The following is a 9,144-nucleotide window of genomic DNA, read 5'->3' on the forward strand; positions in this document are numbered from 1 at the left end:
GGGGCGCGGGGGCGGCGGGGGTGGAGTCCGGCGGGGGTCAGGGCGGTGGCGTCGTGGGTCGGGTTAGCGCGCGGGTGGATCTGGCGAGGGACAGAGGGACGAAGGGGATCTGGCGAGGGAGAGGGAGGAATTAGCTAGGGGGGAAGCTTACTAATGACGCAGCCCCCGTCGGTGCGCCATTAGTAATCTTTTTTTATATAGCAATGGCGCACCTCCCGTGGGTGCGCCATTAGTAATCTTTTTTTATATATAGCAATGCCGCACCAGCAGGAGGTGCGCCATTAGTAATCTTTTTTTATATAGCAATGGCGCACCAGCCAGAGGTGCGCCATAAGTAATTTTTATTATTATTATTTTTTGTTGTATCTAATAATTTTTAAGAAAATGAAATTGCATATGAAACCGTAATTATTTTTTATAAAAACAGTAATATTTTTTAAAAAATATCATAAAATTTGTTATTTGAAAATATTTATGTATATGAAAAAATATCATTAGATTTATTATTTGAAAATATCATCAAATTTGTTATTTGAAAATATAATCAAATTTGTTTTTTTTTTGCAATTTTAGTTGCATTTATTTGTGACGGTGGAGCGGGTCGGGGAGGGTGCGGTGGGTCGTCGGAGGGGGATCGTGATCTGGCGAGGTGGGATAGCGATAGAGATGCAGGGGGATCGATATCGAGTGTCCATGAAATTTAAAAACATTCATGAGTTCAAAAAGTGCCCATGAAATACAATCGAGAAATGAAGGCTACAATTTAAATACAATCGATCTTAGTTAGCTATCTGTTCACAATCTTCTTGTCCTTATTTTTCGTAAATGGAGTTCTTCTCTTGAATGGACATCCTTTAGGTAGGGTGGTCCTGCTTCTTCTTGTGGTGTATGCTGCTACTTCATCGTCGCCGTCATGTTCGATCTTCGGGTCACCGTACTTGTCGAAGTCTTGCTCATCTGCTACTCCATCCATTCCGATGATCTTCGCGGCAGACCAATGGGGTTCTCGATGCCTAGATAATTCATGCAGTAGGAGATGCACTCTTCGGTCAGAAAGCCCCTGGCTATGATTCCCTCTCGGCGTGACATGTTGCAAACGTATCCTTTGATGACACCATTCATCCTTTCGAATGGCATCATGTTGTGCAGGAACGTCGGCCTGAGTTGGATGATATCCTCCATGATATGGACCAGCAGATGCACCATAACATCGAAGAATGCGGGCGAGAAGTACATCTCAAGCTCGCATAGTATCACCACGATCTCTTCCTGTAGCCTTCTGAGTTGCCTCACGCCAACCGACTTCCGAGAGATGACGTCGAAAAAGTTTCATAGGCCAAATAGCGTTTCACAGACATGCGCGTCCATGATCCCACGGATTGCAACTGGAAGTATCTGCACCATCAACACGTGACAGTCGTGAGACTTCATCCCACTGAACTTCTGCTTCGCTGGGTCTAGGTATCTGCTTATCTTCCCCGCGTAACCGTAAGGAAGTTTTACTCCTACGAGGCAGGTGAAAAACTGCTCGATCTCCTCCTGACTTAGAGTGAAGCACGCGGGAGGGTAGTCATTTCCGGTCTTCTTGGCCTTTTTTCCTTTGCGACAACTTTCTGTGTCCTGCTTCGCCTCATCATCATCATCATCATCATCATTAGCGTGAAGCTCCTGCCTGATGCCCATTGATTTCAAGTCTGCGCTTGCTTTCGGCCCATCTTTGGTCCTCTCTGGCATGTTGAGCAGGGTACCAAGCAGACTCTCACACACGTTCTTCGTGATATGCATGACATCAAGGCTGTGAGGCACATGATGGATCTTCCAGTACAGCAAGTCCCAGAAAACAGACCTCGTTTTCCATACCTTCAGCAGCGGCTCTGGCGCCTTTCGCTTCTTTCCCGGCTCTGGCGCCTTTTGCTTCTTTCCCGGCAGTGGGCAATCTTTCCAATTTTTCCACAGCTCGTCTATTTCCTCGCCGCTCCTCGTACGCGGGCGTCTTCGGGATTCGGTTTCACCATCGAACAGATCCTTGCGTTTTCTCCAAGGGTCATCGTCGTGAAGCCACCTTCGATGTCCCATGAACACGGTTTTCGAAGACCCGGGATCTCTATATAGCTGGAGATACATTCTGTCATCCATGCACCTGACACATCTAGAAAATCCATGGACCACCTGCCCCGCCAGATATCCGTAACCGAGATAGTCGTGCACCGTCGTGAGCAGTGCGGCTCTCATAGGGAAATATTCTTTCTCTGCGGCATCCCATGTATTGGCTGGCATTTTCCACAGCGTGTCTAGCTCCTCTTTCAGCAGCCCCAGATACAGATTGATGTCGTTCCCTGGTTGTTTCGGCCCTTCAATTAGCATACTCATGTGAATGTACTTCCTATTCATGCACAACCAGGGGGAGGTTGTACATCCACACAAACACAGGCCAGGTGCTATGTGTGCTTCTCTGGTTGCCAAACGGATTGACTCCATCGGTGCTCGCGCCCAGCACGATGTTCCTTGGATCATTCCCAAATTCTGGGTCTTCGAAGTTCAACGCTTGCCACTGGCTCGCATCCTTAGGGTGACTCAGCATCTTGTCTTTTTTATTTATCTCCGGATCATTCCTTCATCTTCCCGCTTCTTCTCCTCCCTATCTGTGTGCCAACGCGGGAGCTTTGCTACCTTAGGGTCCGCGAAATACCGCTGCAGACGAGGAGTGATCGGAAAGTACCACACCACTTTTCGAGGAGCTTTCTTCCTTTTCTTGTATAGAGTGACGCTGCACACCGGACATATGGTAGACTCTGCGTGCTTGTCCCGATAAATGATGCAATTGTTCATGCACACATGGTATTTCATGTGCGGTAAATCCAGAGGACACACGATTTTCTTCGCCTCCTCGAAACTGGTCGGGCACTTGTTCCCCTTAGGAAGATGTTCGTGCCAGAATGACATGTTCTCGTCGAAGCATGCGTCGGTCATTTTGTGTTTTACCTTCATCTCCAGATCCATGAGCGTTACTTTCAGGCGGGTATCCTCGGGCCTGCATCCTTCATACAATGGAGTAAACGCGTCTATCTCCAGTTGATCCAGCTTGGCTTTCTCTCGGGCGGCAGCTCTTGCGTTATCCGTCTGCTTGAGAAGCAGCTCTTGAATATGAGGGTCCTGCACCCAGCCTCCATCATCGTCTGCTCCGGCATCTTCATCTTCATGATCATGCCCTTCGACTTGATCTTCCTCATCATCATGTCCGGCATCTTCTACATGATGACTATGTACATCATCACCGTCATGATCACGTACTGAAGATTCTTCGTCTTCTCACCCGCCCGAGCCGCGGTGGTTGTCTTGCTGCCCTTCCTCATTTCTTGCCCGGCCCCCATGGATGACTTCATAGTCATCTTCATCACCTTGCCACCGATAGCCATCCATGAAACCACGCAAGAGCAGGTGGTCCCGCACCTGCCTAGAATCCGCACTAAGGCTCTTCAGCTTGCATCTTCGACACGGACATCTTATCTCCGTCTCGTCTTTTGAAGCATCTCGGCCTTCGCAGAGCTCAAAAACCTATTCACGATGCCTTCGGTCATCGTGCGGACCATGGTCGCCTGCGGGGTAGAGCAAAACAATATTTTAGAACCAAGAAAAAATTTGGCATGACTTTCCCTAAAAATAGGACCAAAAATAATGCATAGTGCCAAAATTCTCGCCGAAACGGAAATGAATCAACATTCCGGCAAAATATTGGCAACTATCGCATTTCAAATACCGTTACCTGCAAACACAAACATATATGCAACACCACAAACATATGCAACACCACAAACATACATAGATCTAGCTAGGCCACAAAAAGTGCATGTGCACGTTGTTGGAGCGAGCTAGGGAGAAAAAAAGTAGATCTACAACATAAAGATAGCTTTCCTATCAAAAAAGGTAATTTAACCACTTAATTTTGATGAATCTATGGTGCAAATGAGGTGAGGAGGAGGAGGCAGCCGACACAAGCTTGGAGAAGGAGGTGGAGGGAATGAAGTGGGGAAAGTGAGTGTGTAGGTGTGGCTGTCCAAAATATCTAGCTGGTCCCAGGTTACTAATGGCGCACCACCCACTCATGCGCCATTAGTAACCCTACATACTAATGGCGCACCTGCTGGTGGTGCACCATTAGTAGGTTTGCAAAAAAATAAAAAATATACATATATACTTATGGCGCACCGTGGCAGAATGCACCATTACTAGTTTAAACTAGTAATGGCGCACTATGCCACGGTGCGCCATTAGTAGTTTTGTAGAAAAAGAATAAAAAATACAGTAGTGGCGCACTTGGTTGTTGGTGCGCCATTACTAGTTAGAACTAGTAATGGCGCACTGTGCCTGGATGCGTGCTACGTCTTGAGCTTGTGTTGGTTTCCCCGAAGAGGAAGGGATGATGCAGCAGAGTAGCGTAAGTATTTCCCTTAGTTTTTGAGAACCAAGGTATCAATCTAGTAGGAGGCCACACTCAAGTCCCTCGTACCTGCACAAAACGATAGCTACTCGCAACCAACGCGATTAGGGGTTGTCAATCCCTTCACGGTCACATACGAGAGTGAGATCTGATAGACATAATATTTTTGGTATAAAGATGCAAAGTAAAAAAGTAAAGGCAAAGTAAAAAAGCAAAGCAAGATTAAAGTAATGGAGATTGATATGATGAGAATACACCCGGGGGCCATAGGTTTCACTAGTGGCTTCTCTCAACAGCATAAGTATTCTACGGTGGGTGAACAAATTACTGTTGAGCAATTGACAGAATTGAGCATAGTTATGAGAATATCTAGGCATGATCATGTATATAGGCATCACGTCCGTGACAAGTAGATCGAAACGATTCTGCATCTACTACTATTACTCCACTCATCGACTGCTATCCAGCATGCATCTAGAGTATTAAGTTAAAAACAGAGTAACGCCTTAAGCAAGATGACATGATGTAGAGAGATAAATTCATGCAATATGAAATAAACCCCATCTCCTTATCCTCGATGGCAACGATGCAATACGTGCCTTGCTTCCCCTTCTGTCACTGGGTAAGGACACCGCAAGATCGAACCCAAAGCTAAGCACTTCTCCCATGGCAAGAACTACCAATCTAGTTGGCCAAACCAAACGGATAATTCGAAGAGACTTGCAAAGATAACCAATCATACATAAAAGAATTAAGAGAAGATTCAAATATTATTCATAGATAGACTTGATCATAAACCCACAATTCATCGGCCTCAACAAACACACCGCAAAAATAAGATTACATCGAATAGATCTCCACAAGAGAGGGGGGAGAACTTTGTATTGAGATTCAAAGAGAGAGAAGAAGCCATCTAGCTACTAACTATGGACCCGAAGTTCTGAGGTAAACTACTCACACTTCATTGGAGAGGCTAGGATGATGTAGAAGCCCTCCGCGATGACGGCCCTCTTCCGGCGGAGCTCCGTAACAGGCCCCAAGATGGGATCTCGTGGATACAGAAAGTTGCGGCGGTGGAATTAGGTTTTTGGCTCCTGTTCTGATCGTTTGGGGGTACGTGTGTATATATAGGAGGAAGAAGTACGTCGACGGAGCTCCGAGGGGCCCACGAGGCAGGGGGCGCGCCCCCCACCCTCGTGACCGCCTCTTTTGTTCCTTGGAGCAGGGTCCAAGTCTCCTAGATCACGTTCGGTGAGAAAATCACATTCTCGAAGGTTTTATTCCATTTGGACTCCGTTTGATATTTCGTTTCTTCGAAACACTGAAATAGGCAAAAGAAACAGCAATTCTGGGCTGGGCCTCCGGTTAATAGGTTAGTCCCAAAAATAATATAAAAGTGGAAAATAAAGACCAATATAGTCCAAAACAATAGATAATATAGCATGGAGCAATCAAAAATTATAGATACGTTGGAGACGTATCAGGCATCCCCAAGCTTAATTCATGCTCGTCCTCGAGTAGGTAAATGATAAAAAGAGAATTTTTGATGCGGAGTGCTACTTGGCATAATTTCAATGCAAATCTTCTTAATATTAGTATGAATATTCAGATTAGAAAGATTCAAGACAAAAGTTTATATTGACATAAAAATAATAATTCTTCAAGCATACTAACAAAGCAATTATGTCTTCTCAAAATAACATGGCCAAAGGAAGTTATCCCTACAAAATCATATAGTCTGGCTATGCTCTATCTTCACCACACAAAATATTTAAATCATGCACAACCCCGATGACAAGCCAAGCAATTGTTTCGTACTCTAACTTTTTTAGAACTTTTTCAATCTTCACGCAATACATGAGCGTGAGCCATGGATATAGCACTATAGGTGGAATAGAATGGTGGTTGTGGAGAAGACAAAAAGGAGAAGATAGTCTCACATCAACTAGGTGTATCAACGGGCTATGGAGATGCCCATCAATAGATATCAATGTGAGTGAGTAGGGATTGTCATGCAACGGATGCACTGGAGCTATAAGTATATGAAAGCTCAAAAAGAAACTAAGTGGATGTGCATCCAACTTGCTTGCTCATGAAGACCTAGGGCAATTTGAGGAAGCCCATCATTGGAATATACAAGCGAAGTTCTATAATGAAGAATTCCCACTAGTATATGAAAATGATAACATGAGAGACTCTCTACTATGAAGATCATGGTGCTACTTTGAAGCACAAGTGTGGTAAAAGGATAGTAACATTGTCCCTTCTCTCTTTTTCTCTCATTTTTTGTTTGGGCCTTCTCTCTTTTTTTATGGCCTCTTTTTATTTGGGCTTCTTTGGCCTCTTTTTTTCTTCTAGAGTCTCATCCCGACTTATGGGGGAATCATAGTCTCCATCATTCTTTCCTCACTGGGACAATGCTCTAATAATGATGATCATCACACTTTTATTTTTCTTACAACTCAATACTTAGAACAAAATATGACTCTATATGAATGCCTCCGGCGGTGTACCGGGATATGCAATATGAAAATGATGAATGTGTCATGATGAACTAGATGGTGGGAAGTTGCATGGCAATATATCTCGGAATGGCTATGGAAATGCCATAATAGGTAGGTATGGTGGATGTTTTGAGGAAGGTATATGGTAGGTGTATGATACCGGCGAAAGGTGCGCGGTATTAGAGAGGCTAGCAAAGGTGGAAGGGTGAGAGTGCGTATAATCCACGGACTCAACATTAGTCATAAAGAACTCATATACTTATAGCAAAAATCTAGAAGTTATCAAAGCAAAATATTACGCGCATGCTCCTAGGGGGATAGATTGGTAGGAAGAGACCATCGCTCGTCCCCGACCGCCACTCATAAGGAAGACAATCAATAAATAAATCATGCTCCGACTTCATGACATAACGGTTCACCATACGTGCATGCTACGGGAATCACAAACTTTAACACAAGTATGCTTTAAATTCACAACTACTCAACTAGCATGACTTTAATATTATCACCTCCATATCTCAAAACAATTATCATGCTTCAATCTTTTCTTAGTATTCAACACACTCAAAAGAAAGTTTCACAAATCTTGAATACCGAGCATATTATTATTAAGCAAATTACCATGCTATTAAGAGACTCTCAAAATAATTTAAGTGAAGCATGAGAGATCAATAGTTTCTTTAAAACAAATCCACCACCGTGCTCTAAAAGATCTAAGTGAAGTACATAGAGCAAAATTATAACGCTCAAAAGGTATAAGTGAAGCACATAGAGGAAAACTACTTAGCTCCAAAGATATAAGTGAAGCACATAGAGCAAAACTACTTAGCTCAAAAGATATAAGTGAAGCACATAGAGCAAAACTACTTAGCTCAGAAGATATAAGTGAAGCACATAGAGTATTCTATCAAATTTTAATTCATGTATGGCTCTCTGAAAAGGTGTGTACAGCAAGGATGATTGTGGCATACTAAGACACAAAGACACAAATAATACAAGACGCTCCAAGCAAAACACATATCATGTTGGTGAATAAAAATATAGCTCCAAGTAAATTACCGATGGAAGTGGACAAAAGAGGGGATGCCTTCCGGGGCATCCCCAAGCTTTGACTTTTTGGTGTCCTTGGATTATCTTGGGGGTGCCATGGGCATCCCCAAGCTTAGGATCTTGCTACTCCTTGTTCCATGATCCATCAAAAGAATTCACTCAAAACTTGAAAACTTCAAAACACAAAACTCAAAATAGAAAACTCGTGAGCTCCGTTAGCGAAAGAAAACAAAAGACCACTTCAAGGTACTTTAATGAACTCATTATTTATTTATATTGGTGTTAAACCTACTGTATTCCAACTTCTCTATGGATTATAAACTATTTTACTAGCCATAGATTCATCAAAATAAGCAAACAACACACGAAAAACAGAATCTGTGAAAAACAGTACAGTCTGTAGTAATCTGTAGCTAGCGCAAGATCTGGAACCCCAAAAATTCTAAAATAAATTGCTGGACGTGAGGAATTTATCTATTAATCATCTGCAAAAAGAATTAACTAAATAGCACTCTTCAAATAAAAATGATAGCAGTTCTCGTGAGCGCTAAAGTTCACTACAAGAAATATGTCAACTTATGACCTTCTGTCAGTGACCCTCGAAGAATTGGTCATAAATCTTTGACCATTTTAGACCAATTGGTCAAAAGTTGTTCAGGGGGCTCCAAACCCTAAACCATTGCGACCATTTTGGTCAAAAAGGTCGTAATTTCCTTACACGAAATGGTCACAAAGCAAACAGTGCTAGTCCGCTGCCTTATTTCTAGCTGATCATGACCAATATAGATGGTCATAGCCTTGTAGATTGTGGTGGGTTGTGATGACTAGGCGCCATCTCATCAGTTTTGCCTATGTGTCATGTCCATGTGGCAGTTTTTGCCCTAGGTTGCGAAGCAACCTATATTTCTATCATTCCCAAAATTCCCAAAAAAATCTCATAAATTATTTGGGTCATATATTCATCAAATATGTAAAAATCCTTCCTTGCCTAGTTCAAAACTAATTCAACAATATTCATTTTCCTATTATGTTCACAACAACACTTTATGAAGGAAGTGCTATTTATATATTCTCGATTGCCCTAGGAATTTTTGGGCACTCTTTCCTATCCAAATCATTACCGCATGACAAAATTCAGCTCCATTTGCCTAG

The sequence above is a fragment of the Triticum dicoccoides genome, chromosome 7A, assembly GCF_002162155.2.
Source record: "Triticum dicoccoides isolate Atlit2015 ecotype Zavitan chromosome 7A, WEW_v2.0, whole genome shotgun sequence".
Taxonomy (NCBI): domain Eukaryota; kingdom Viridiplantae; phylum Streptophyta; class Magnoliopsida; order Poales; family Poaceae; genus Triticum; species Triticum dicoccoides.